The following is a 12,648-nucleotide window of genomic DNA, read 5'->3' as shown; positions in this document are numbered from 1 at the left end:
ATACTGATAGATACTCAGGCTAATTGAATATTTAATTCAGTTTACCCTAATTATTACAGAAACCAAAAAAAGAGAAATTACAATAAGTATCCAATTCAGACTAAAAACTAAGGCAAACTAAGATGAGTGAGACTAAGCCCCTCCCCCCCCCCCCTTCCTAAGAAGGAGAATTCAATTTTGACTTTACTTAAAACAGAATACATTTAAAGTGTTTTTTTTTTCAATTTCAACCATGATAGTTACACAGTTTTTACGAAATACACACACATATATATAATATATATATATATATATATATATATATATATATATATATATATATATATATATATATATATAATAAAAATATATATATACTAGCTGATGGGGTGGCGCTTCGCGCCACCCCAACACCTAGTTGGTGGGGCGCTTCGCGCCCTCCCAAGCCCCCCCGCGCGCGTAAGTCGTTACGCGCCATATTAGTTATGCGCCATTGTAGTTGTGTCCCTGTGTCCCACCTGTGAATATAGATAGATTTATATATGTGTTTCAAACTACGCAAAAATTGCGAATAAAAAACATTCTTGGCTTTCCCATTGTCTGTGCATATGCAAAGCCGTATGTACTAATAATGACGTCATATACAAACGCTCTTTTTACAAACAAACAAACATGCATCCAAATAACTCGTTTTTATATAGATAGATACAATACAAATTAACTGCGTAAAACTTGCGAATAAACAACATTCTTCGCTGTCCAATTGTCGCTGCATATAAGTACATTGTCAGGTTTACCGACCCTCGAACATGCAACGTACAATTGTCCATGGGAAAAACAATCAGGATTAAGATCTATACCACATTTTTCTAATGATTGACCTTGAGCTTTGTTAATGGTGATTGCAAATACTAATCGAATTGGGAATTGCAATCTTTTAAATTGAAAAAGCAGATCCGTTGGAATCATGGGAATGCGAGGAATAAGAACAGCCTCACCCTCATAAGGCCCTGTCAAGATTGTGGCCTCTATTAGGTTTTCCATTGTTTTTTTTTACCGCAAGTCGCGTGCCATTGCAAAGCTTTGGTGGGTTGATATTTCTTAAAAGTATTATTGGTACGCCTATTTTTAGTTGTAGCACGTGTGGTGGAAACCCTGAAGGATCTATGGAATTTAAAAATTCAGATGGATAATTAACCGCTTCATTTGGTTCCAAAACTGTGTCGACTGACTTGTAAAGGACTGCCTGGTCTCGAATCTTGTTCAAAACAATATTGTTGATTTCGCGGACGTCTATATTTTTGGGTGCGAGAATCGCTCTTTCACTTAGCCATTTATTATTTTTATAATTTTTTAGAATATTCGGAAATACTTTTTCAATCAATTCATTTTTGGACGTCACTAAATTACAGAAATCAGCAGGTAGTTGTATACGTCCTGAAATTGAGTCTACTGTTTGCCCAGAGTCATCGTTTTGCAATCGGACACGCATATTTGTAGTTAATTTTAATATTTTTACGAGTGCCTATAAATTAGAATTTTGTAGGCAAGTATTCATTTCGTCTGCAGGAGTTAAACTACGTAAAAATTGCGAATATACAACATTCTTGGCTTTCCCATTGTCTCTGCATATACAAAGCCGTATGTACTAATAATGACATCATATGCAAACGCTCTTTTTACAAACAAACAAACATGCATACATACAACTCGTTTTTATATAGATAGATAGATAGATAGATAGATAAAATACAAATTAACTGCGTAAAACTTGCGAATATACAACATTCTTCGCTGTCCAATTGTCGCTGCATATAAATAGATTGTCAGGTTTACCGACCCTCGAACATGCAACGTACAATTGTCAATGGGAAAAACAATCAGTATTAAGATCTATACCACATTTTTCTAATGATTGACCTTGAGCTTTGTTAATGGTGATTGCAAATGCTAATCGAATTGGGAATTGCAATCTTTTAAATTGAAAAGGCAGATCCGTTGGAATCTTGGGAATGCGAGGAATAAGAACAGCCTCACCCTCAAAAGGCCCTGTCAAGATTGTGGCCTCTATTAGGTTTTCCATTGTTTTTTTTACGGCAGGTCGAGTGCCATAGCAAAGCTTTGGTGGGTTTATATTTCTTAAAAGTATTATTGGTAGGCCTATTTTTAGTTGTAGCACGTGTGGTGGAAACCCTGAGAATAATATCTCGAGGTAAAAACTGATCACCGACCATAACGATGGCCACTTCGTCGATAGTTGGAGCATTGTATCTACGCACATAATGGCCAGGAGGCGTTTTGTCAGCGGAAATAACAATTTTATGCGTATAAGTAGGCATCAAATCGATGGCTGTTTTGAACAGACGCACTAAATTATTATTTTCGTGGAAAAGATGTTGAAATTGGGAAACGATTGTCCTTTCAATGTTGGGAGAAATTTCGCAACGTGCATTCAATTCAGAATTTCCTTCACTGATGAAGTACAATTGTACAAATTTATGATTCTCGCCTGAGAATGGTAGAAGAGACCCTGCTCTATGATAAATTTGCCCTTTTACTTTGAAAGTAGACTTAAATTGATCTGGATTTTCAATTTGGGCTCCAAACTACGTCATTTGGAAACATGAGTTGTATTTTCTGATTCATTTATATTCCTTATTTCCCGGTGTCCCGGTCGTCATTTATATCCCCCTGTTTTATATCCCGCTTATTTTTCAGTTTTTTCCTTTTTTTAGTTTTTTTTTTACTTTTTTAGTTCTTTTAGTTTTTACGTTTTTTAGTTTTTTTTAGTTTTTTAGATGATTTTTTTTTTAGTTTTTTACCTTTTTTTCTTTTTAGTTTTTATTGGTTTTTACCTTTTTTTAGCTTTTTATCTTTTTTATATTTTTTTATTTTTATTTTTAATTTTATTAGTATTCTTTTTCTCTTCTATTTTTCATTTTTCCTTTTTTTTAGTTTTTTTTAGTTTTTAGTTTTTTAAGTTTTTTCCTTTTTTTAGTTTCTTTAGTTTTTTTAGTTTTTCGGCTTTTTTATTTTTTTATTAGTTTTTAGTTTTTTTTGTAGTTTTTGCCTTTTTTTAGTTTTTTCAGTTTTTTTTTTAGTTTTTAGTTTTTTACCTTTTTTAGCCTAACCAGGATTTGAACCTGGGACCTTCATTCTCCGTTCTGACACCCTCTCTCACCGAGTGACTACTCCAAAAATGACGGCAACTAATTTCATGACGTCAGCCGAAACATGACGTCACCTGATCCACAGATCCACAGACCCACAGACAGACAGACAACTTATTTTTATATATATAGATATATATATATATATATATATATATATATATATATATATATATATATATATATATATATATATATATATATATATATATATATATATAAATATATATATATATATATATATATATATATATATATATAAATATATATATATATATATATATATATATATATATATATATATATATATATATATATATATATATATATCTATATATATAAAAATAAGTTGTCTGTCTGTCTGTCTGTGGATCAGGTGATTTCGTTAATAATATACCATTTAAAACACCAAAATGAACATGCTGGAGTAGTCACTCGATGAGAGAGGGTGTCAGAACGGAGAATGAAGGTCCCAGGTTCAAATCCTGGTTAGGCTAAAAAAGGTAAAAAACTAAAAACTAAAAAAAAACTGAAAAAACTAAAAAAAGGCAAAAACTACAAAAAAAACTAAAAACTAATAAAAAAAATAAAAAAGCTAAAAAACTAAAAAAAATAATAAACTAAAAAAAAAACTTAAAAAAAGGAAAAAACTGAAAAATAGAAGAGAAAAAGAAAACTAATAAAATTAAGAATAAAAATATAAAAAAATAAAAAAGATAAAAACTAAAAAAAAACTAAATTAGCAATCACCATCAACAAAGCTCAAGGGCAATCATTAGAATCATGAGGTATAGATCTGAATATGGATTGTTTTTCCCATGGACAATTATATGTTGCATGTTCAAGAGTCGGTAAACCTGACAATCTAAATAAATGACGACACTCAAAGAGAAAAGCGACCGGGACAAAAGGAATGTTCGATTAGCAATCAACAAAGCACCGGGACACAGGGAGTATAAATGACGACCAGGACATAAGTAAAAAAAAAACTAAAAAAACTAAAAAGAAGGTAAAAACTACAAAAAAACTAAAAAGAAAAAAACAAGTAAAAACTAATAAAAAAACTAAAAAATCTAAAAATCTAAATAAACTAAAAAAGAAAAAAAAGAAAAAAGGAAAAAAATAAAGGAGAAAATCAAAACTAAAAAAAGAATGTATATACAGACCGGGACACCGGGAAACAAATGACGACCGGGACACAGGGAATATAAATGACGACCGGGACACAGGGACACAACTACAACGGGGACGCCGGGGGGCACAGGGGGATATAAATGACGACCGGGACACCGGGACACAAGGAATATAAATGACGCCCGGGACACTCAAAGAGAAATCACAGACTGGGACACCGGGACACAAATGACGACCGGGACACAGGGGATATAAATGACGACCGGGACACAGGGACATAACTACAAAGGGGACGACGGGGTCCCCTTTGTCATATAATCGTCATATAAATGACGATGGCGACTCAGGGAATGGTCGATTAGCAATCACCATCAACAAAGCTCAAGGGCAATCATTAGAATCATGAGGTATAGATCTGAATACGGATTGTTTTCCCATGGACCATTATATGTTGCATGTTCAAGAGTCGGTAAACCTGACAATCTATTTATATGCACAGACAATGGGACAGCAAAGAATGTTGTATATTCGCAAGTTTTACGTAGTTAAAAAAATATATATATATATATATATATATATATATATATATATATATATATATATATATATATATATATATATATATATATATATATATATCTATCTATATTCACAGGTGGGACATAGGGACACAACTACAATGGCGCGTAACTAATATGGCGCGTAACGACTCACGCGCGCGGGGGGGCTTGGGGGGCACGAAGCGCCCCCACCAACTAGGTGTTGGGGTGGCGCGAAGCGCCACCCCAACAGCTATTATATATATATATATATATATATATATATATATATATATATATATATATATATATATATATATATATATATATATATATATATATATATATACTAGCTGTTGGTGTGGCGCTTCGTGCCGCACTAACAACTTGTTGGTGGGGGCGCTTCATGCCCCCCTCCCAAAGCCCTCCCACGCGCGTAAGTCGTTACGCGCCATATTAGTTACGCGCCATTGTAGTTGGAACCCTGTGTCCCACCTGTGAATATATATATATATATATATATATATATATATATATATATATATATATATATATATATATATATATATATATATATATATATATATATATATATATCATGAAAAGAGAAATCACCAATGCAACAGCAAAAACACAAAAAAAAAAAGAGACAGAAGGAGAAAAGGAAGACTGTTTTCCTAAATTAGTGATTAATATAGACCAGCACTTGAATGAGGCCTTAACCCTGCTCATCCATACAATCACATAGGTCAAACAGCATAGCCATACACAATCAACCATAAAGAATAATCCATGGACAGGCAGTCATGTCGTCAATAAGTATAAGTCGTCATTTGCCAAACAATGGAAAAAATAATAAAGACAAATAATTCAGAGGCAACAACCCAACACAAGGGCTCATTAGGAGAATACACTGGCCTATATAGGGTTTCGCCACTTTAAATTCTCTACCCAGCCAAGTGTTGTGGCTACCACAGAAGGATGGTCCATAAAACCATCAATACATTTAACAACAAATTGAGACATGTCACCATATTTTGCTACACGATCATTTAGCCCAAAAGGATAAGCTGTACCAATAAGAGTATGGATCCAGAAATCCTCCTGTTTACGTAGTCTATTATTCTTCTCTTCTTTATTTAAATTTTCTAATTCTAAATTTTCTAAAATTGTGACAGTTATATCTGATATGGAACATTTACCATTATTACAATGTTGAACTATATAGTTATTAGTTTTTTCATTATTAACTGTTGTCTTATGTCCTGAAAATCTTTTATATATATATTATTAGTTGTTTCCCCCATATATTGTAGGCAGCATTTATTACATTCTAATAGGTAAATTACATTGGTTGTTCTACAATTAACATTACCACGTAACTTGCATGCAAAATTTATATTATACAATGTACTCTTAACAGAAGTCCGTGGGACAAAATGATCTTGGCAAAGAAAACAATGACTCTTACACTTACTAACTTTCAAAAAATCGTTCCGAGCTCCGGGGCTAATATTTGTGTTTTGTTGCATAAAAAGTTATTGAAAATAAATCCAAAACAAACCAACATCCAAATCAAAATCCAACAATCAAAGTCCAAAAAACATGCCAAGGTCAATAGGTCAATACATACATCAACAAAAACTCGAAAGAACATGAAATTTGCATAAGTGCCATCTCACCAATAATTAAAAATATCAGGTTAAAAACCTGGACCAGGGTAAAGGTCTGTCGGGGAGAAAACTAAAAAAAAAATTTTTCCACCAGCACTGGATCCAACCTGGAATAATATCATGCAAAGAGAAATCACCAATGCAACAGCACAAACACAAAAAAATAAAATAAAAAATATGAGACAGAAGGAGAAAAGGAAGACTGTTTTCCTAAATTAGTGATTAATATAGACCAGCACTTGAATGAGGCCTTAACCCTACTCATCCATACAATCAAATAGGTCAAACAGCATAGCCATACACAATCAACCATAAAGAATAATCCATGGACAGGCAGTCATGTCGTCAATAAGTATAAGTCGTCATTTACCAAACAATAGAAAAAATAATAAAGACAAATAATTCAGAGGCAACAACCCAACACAAGGGCTCATCAGGAGAATACACTGGCCTATATAGGGTTTCGCCACTTTAAATTCTCTACCCAGCCAAGTGTTGTGGCTACCACAGAATATCCATGGCATCCCCGTGTCAGGTATCAGCCCCAAAATACATGCCTATGAAAAAAAAAAAAAAAAAACAGCAAATGTAAAACAACCAAGTAACACCAAAACAAGCTTATCCTGTTAATATATCCCTCTTTTTAGCAACAATAGGTAAACTAAATATAATAAATTTTACCAAATCACAAATATTAACACATTGCAAAAAACCTGAATGAACTAAACAATTATAGAATTCATCTTTACCATGTGGCTAATTCTTAAAAAAATCCGCTCAATTAGAGACACAATTCAAAATAAATAGCGCTGCAACAACATTTCTCGAACCTCCGAAATTAGTTGAAAATTTCTTTAAGTATTTCTAGATAATTCTTTTGATATTTATTTAAAAGTTGGTTATAATGAAAACTAAATTTTTTAAATTGCCAAGTTAATTTATTTGCAGAGAAACCTCTTGATATCAATTTTTGGCTTAAGATTTTACATCTATTTTTAAAATCAATATAATTACTACAAATCCTTGCATAACGAAGTAACTGTGAGAAAAACGCTGAATATGGGATATTTGAGTGTATATTACTTTCAGGGAATGGGAAACTAATCACTTCAAAATCAAAATCATCCGTTTTATTATACATTTTAAAACTTAATTTATTATTATCACAAATATTAATATTTAAATCTAAGAAATGATCTTCATGACCAGCGCCATGACTAGGTTCAAGAATAAGCTATGATGGATATATATTTTTAGAAATATCGATGAAATCCTTACAATTTAAGACCAAAATATTATCTAAATATCTTTTATTATTTGACAAAACATGTTTTAAATTAATTGGATTATTCTTATCCATCATATATTTATATTCTAGTTGACTTAAAAACAAGTCAGCTATAAATGGGCTGGCATTCCCCCCCATGGGAATTCCCACAATTTGCTTGTACAAATCACCACCAAATCTTATATAAGTATTGTATAAAACAAATTCTAATAACTCAAAAATCATATCCAAGCTGTAACATCTCAAGTTAACTGTAGTATTAAAGCAATTTGTCCATATAGCTTTTTTATTATAAGTGTCTATTTTTAAGAACCTTTTACTAGATAAGAGGAAAGATTTCTTGATAACAGTTTTTAAATTATCAAACACTACATTAAGTGATAAATTAGTATACATTGTCGCAAAATCGAAAGACTCAATTCTTTTAGCTGAAACCATTGGTAAGGAATCTATCACCTGCAGTGAATTATTAACACTGCAATATGGATTAAAATTCGAAAATTTTTTAATACCAGAACAATAGGTTTTAAGTTTATTTACAATTTCCTTTAAAATTAAAGAGAGGTCAGTAGCAGCAATGTGGACATTTAGCTGCTCCAGCAATAAACCGTGGTTTAGGGGGATTCTTATGAAATTTTACAGTCCAATATAGGAAAGGGAACTTTTTATCATTGTAATTTATTTTAATATTAAAATTTTTAAAAAGTATTTCTTCAGTCTTTTGAATTAAATTCTCATCCTCTATATTTACCTTTTCGTAAACATTAGTTGAGCATAACTCCCTTTTTAAGATATCACAATACAGCTTCTGACAAATTATGGCAGAATTATTATTAGCTTTATCCACTGGCACAATTACAAATTCATTCTTTAGATTAGCAATTGCTTGTTTAATCTTCGCATTATAAAATAATGATTTAGTGTTACTATTTTTTAAGCTAGAATATATTTTATTTCTTATTCTACTAATAATTAAATTCTTCCAACTTTGAAAACTCTCTTTATTTTTATTCTCTTTTTTACACCACTTATCAATAAATAAATCAAAATCATTTTCCAAGCCATCAAGAACACTCGATGGTTTCAGATGATGAGAAAAACGGAAATTAGCCCCTTTATTCATTATAATTTGAAGATCATCTTGCTTTATTATTGACAAGTCCCCTATTATAACATGTTTGTAAGTAGGATTTACAAATGGGCCAAGTTGCTTACAATTAAAAACGGGTTTCCAATTTATATCACTATCTAATCTTTTAAGTATTAAATTATAATTAAAAATAATTTGCACGATAGTTTTTGAAAATTTATAAGTTAAAACTGGACTATCATTATAATTCAAATTACTAGGAAGGGCCTGTTTCACATGCCGCTGATTTAAAATTTCTGGTAAATTAATATCTTCAATCTGCTTACAAGTAAAATTAATAGGTAAATATAATCTGTTATCCTTATTACTGATCTTATCGAACTTTTTCTTTTTTGAAATAAATTTCGTTTTAGTTAGAATGCAAATTGTATCACATATTACTTTAAAATTATAATAAAGAGCTGTATTATTCTTAACAATCCAGAAAAGTTTGATTAAATTCCTCTTGGATAAATTATTTAGAAATTTTATTACAGAAATCATACCCCTAGATTCGAGTAGCTGGCTCTGATCTATAGAAAGCATATGTACATCTAATTCATTTTTTCTATTATTTTTCCTATGTCCTCTCGATCGTTTTTTACGTTTAGTAGGACAGGTAAAAGAAGGATGGTCCATAAAACCATCAATACATTTAACAACAACATGAGACATGTCACCATATTTTGCTACACGATCATTTAGCCCAAAAGGATAAGCTGTACCAAGATATGTTGGTTATAACCTCCGAAATTAGTTGAAAATTTCTTCAAGTATTTCTAGATAATTCTTTTGATATTTATTTTAAAGTTGGTTATAAGGAAAACTAAATTTTTTAAATTGCCAAGTTAATTTATTTGCAGAGAAACCTCTTGATATAAATTTTTGGCTTAAGATTTTACATCTATTTTTAAAATCAATATAATTACTACAAATCCTTGCATAACGAAGTAACTGTGAGAAAAACGCTGAATATGGGATATTTGAGTTACTTCGTGCATAACGAAGTAACTGTGATTCTAATGATTCTAATGATTGCCCTTGAGCTTTGTTGATGGTGATTGCTAATCAAACATTCCCTGTGTCCCTATCGTCATTTATATAACCCCCTGTGCCCCCCTGTCCCTGTGTCCCAGTCGTCATTTATAGTCGACAAACATGACGTCAGTCGACACACAAACATGACGTCAATCGACATCCACGTCCAGGTCGTCATTTGTGTCCCGGTGTCCCAGTCTGTAATTTCTCTTTGAGTGTCCCGGTCGTCATTTATATTCCCTGTGTTCCGGTCTGTATATACATTTGTTTTTGAATTGGTATATGATGAAATAAATTTTTTGTTTTTTTCCTTTTTTTTTAAGTTTTTTTTTTTGGTTTTTATTTTTTTTTTGGCATTTTAGTTTTTTTCTTTTTTCTTTTTAGTTTTTTTTTGTAATTTTTACCTTTTTTAGTTTTTTTATTTTTATTTTTTTAGTTTTCTTTTTCTCCTTTATTTTTCAGTTTTTTCCCTTTTTTTAGTTTTTTTCTTTTTCAGTTTTTCGTTTTTTATTAGTTTTTAGTTTTTTTTCTTTTTAGTTTTTTTGCTGGTTTTACCCTTTTTTTTAGTTTTTTTTTTCTTTTTTAGTTTTTTTCTTCTTTTGTATTAATGCTAAAGCCAAGGTTCGAACCTGGAACCTCTCGGACCTAGAACCTTGAACATAACGCTTTACCAACTCACCTACTTCGGCTTGTTTTCTATATATATATATATATATATATATATATATATATATCTATATATATAAAAATAAGTTGTCTGTCTGTCCGTCTGTGGATCAGGTGACGTCATGTTTCTGTGTCCACTGACGTCATGTTTTCGACTGACGAAATTACGAAATTACATTGGGACACAAATGACGACCAGGACACCGGCACATAGGGAATATAAATGACGACCGGGACACTCAAAGAGAAAGCGACCGGGACACAAGGAATGTTCAATTAGCAATCACCATCAACAAAACACCGTCAACAAACCATCACAAATGACGACCGGGACAGAGGGAGTATAAATGACGACCAGGACATAAGTAAAAAAAAAACTAAAAAAAAGGTAAAAACTACAAAGAAACTAAAAAGAAAAAAACCAACTAAAAACTAATAAAAAAAACTAAAAAAGCTAAAAAAGTAAAAAAACTAAAAAATAAAAAAACTAAAAAAAGGAAACAAAAAGAAAAATAAAGGAGAAAAACAAAACTAAAAAAATTAAATAAAAAAAAACTAAAAAGAAAAAAGAAAAAAAAAACTAAAAAAACTAAAAAAATGTAAAAACCAAAAAAAAACTAAAAAGAAAAAAAGGGGAAAAATGCAAAAATTTATTTCATCATTTACCATTTCAAAAACGAATGTATATACAGACTGGGACACCGGAATACAAATGACGACCGGGACACAGGGAATATAAATGACGACCGGGATACAGGGACACAACTACAACGGGGACGCCGGGGGGCACAGGGGGATATATAAATGACGATGGGGACACAGAGAATGTTCGATTAGCAATCACCATCAACAAAGCTCAAGGGCAATCATTAGAATCATGAGGTATAACTAAAAAAAACTAAAAAAAAGGCAGAAAACTAAAACCTAAAAAAAAGACCAATTCAAAAACGAATGTATATACAGACTGGGACACCGGGACACGAATGACGACCGGGACACCGGGACACAAGGAATATCAATGACGCCCGGGACCCTCAAAGAGAATTCACAGACTGGGACACCGGGACATAAATGACGACCGGAACACATGGAATATAAATGACGACCGGGACACCGGGGGGCACACGGGGATATATAAATGACGACGGCGACACAGGGAATCGTCGATTAGCAATCACCATCAACAAAGCTCAAGGGCAATCATTAGAATCATGAGGTATAGATCTGAATACGGATTGTTTTCCCATGGACCATTATATGTTGCATGTTCAAGAGTCGGTAAACCTGACAATCTATTTATATGCACAGACAATGGGACAGCAAAGAATGTTGTATATTCGCAAGTTTTACGTAGTTAAAAACATATATATATATATATATATATATCTATCTATATTCACAGGTGGGACATAGGGACACAACTACAATGGCGCGTAACTAATATGGCGCGTAACGACTTACGCGCGCGGGGGGGCTTAGGGGGGGCGCAAAACGCCCCCTCCAACTAGGTGTTGGGGTGGCGCAAAGCGCCACCCCAACAGCTAGTATATATATATATATATATAAACTAGCTTTTTTCTTTTTTTTTTCCTTTTTTCTTTTTAGTTTTTTTGTAATTTTTACCTTTTTTAGTTTTTTATTTTTATTTTTTTTGTTTTCTTTTTCTCCTTTATTTTTCAGTTTTTTTCCCTTTTTTAGTTTTTTTTCTTTTTAGTTTTTTTGCTGTTTTTACCCTTTTTTTAGTTTTTTTTTCTTTTTTAGTTTTTTTCTTCTTTTGTATTAATGCTAAAGCCAAGTTTCGAGCCTGGAACCTCTCGGACCTAGAACCTTGAACATAACGCTTTACCTGAAACTCATCGATGCTACGATGCCCTACAATATCCTATCATTTTTTGGGATGGAGCCGACGGCTATCACTTTAATATTAAATTGATGAATCCAGCCACTAACAAAGAAATGAATAAGAAATGCAGTGCAATGCAATGCAGAAAATTATATTTTAAAATGCCGTGAATTGTTTCACCAATTCGTC

General features: G+C 32.0%; 1 protein-coding gene across 1 annotated transcript in view; it reads left to right on the top strand.

The window, feature by feature from the left end:
* The window catches only part of LOC136034481 (tolloid-like protein 1), a gene marked incomplete in the record, with an annotated part of 141,238 nt that overhangs the window by 107,803 nt on the left and 20,787 nt on the right, over positions 1–12,648 (top strand).

Source organism: Artemia franciscana, chromosome 13 (genome assembly GCF_032884065.1).
Source record: "Artemia franciscana chromosome 13, ASM3288406v1, whole genome shotgun sequence".
In the NCBI taxonomy this organism is placed as follows: Eukaryota; Metazoa; Arthropoda; class Branchiopoda; order Anostraca; family Artemiidae; genus Artemia; species Artemia franciscana.
Note: the sequence above shows the minus strand (reverse complement) of the source record. Positions and strands in the feature narration are given on the sequence as shown.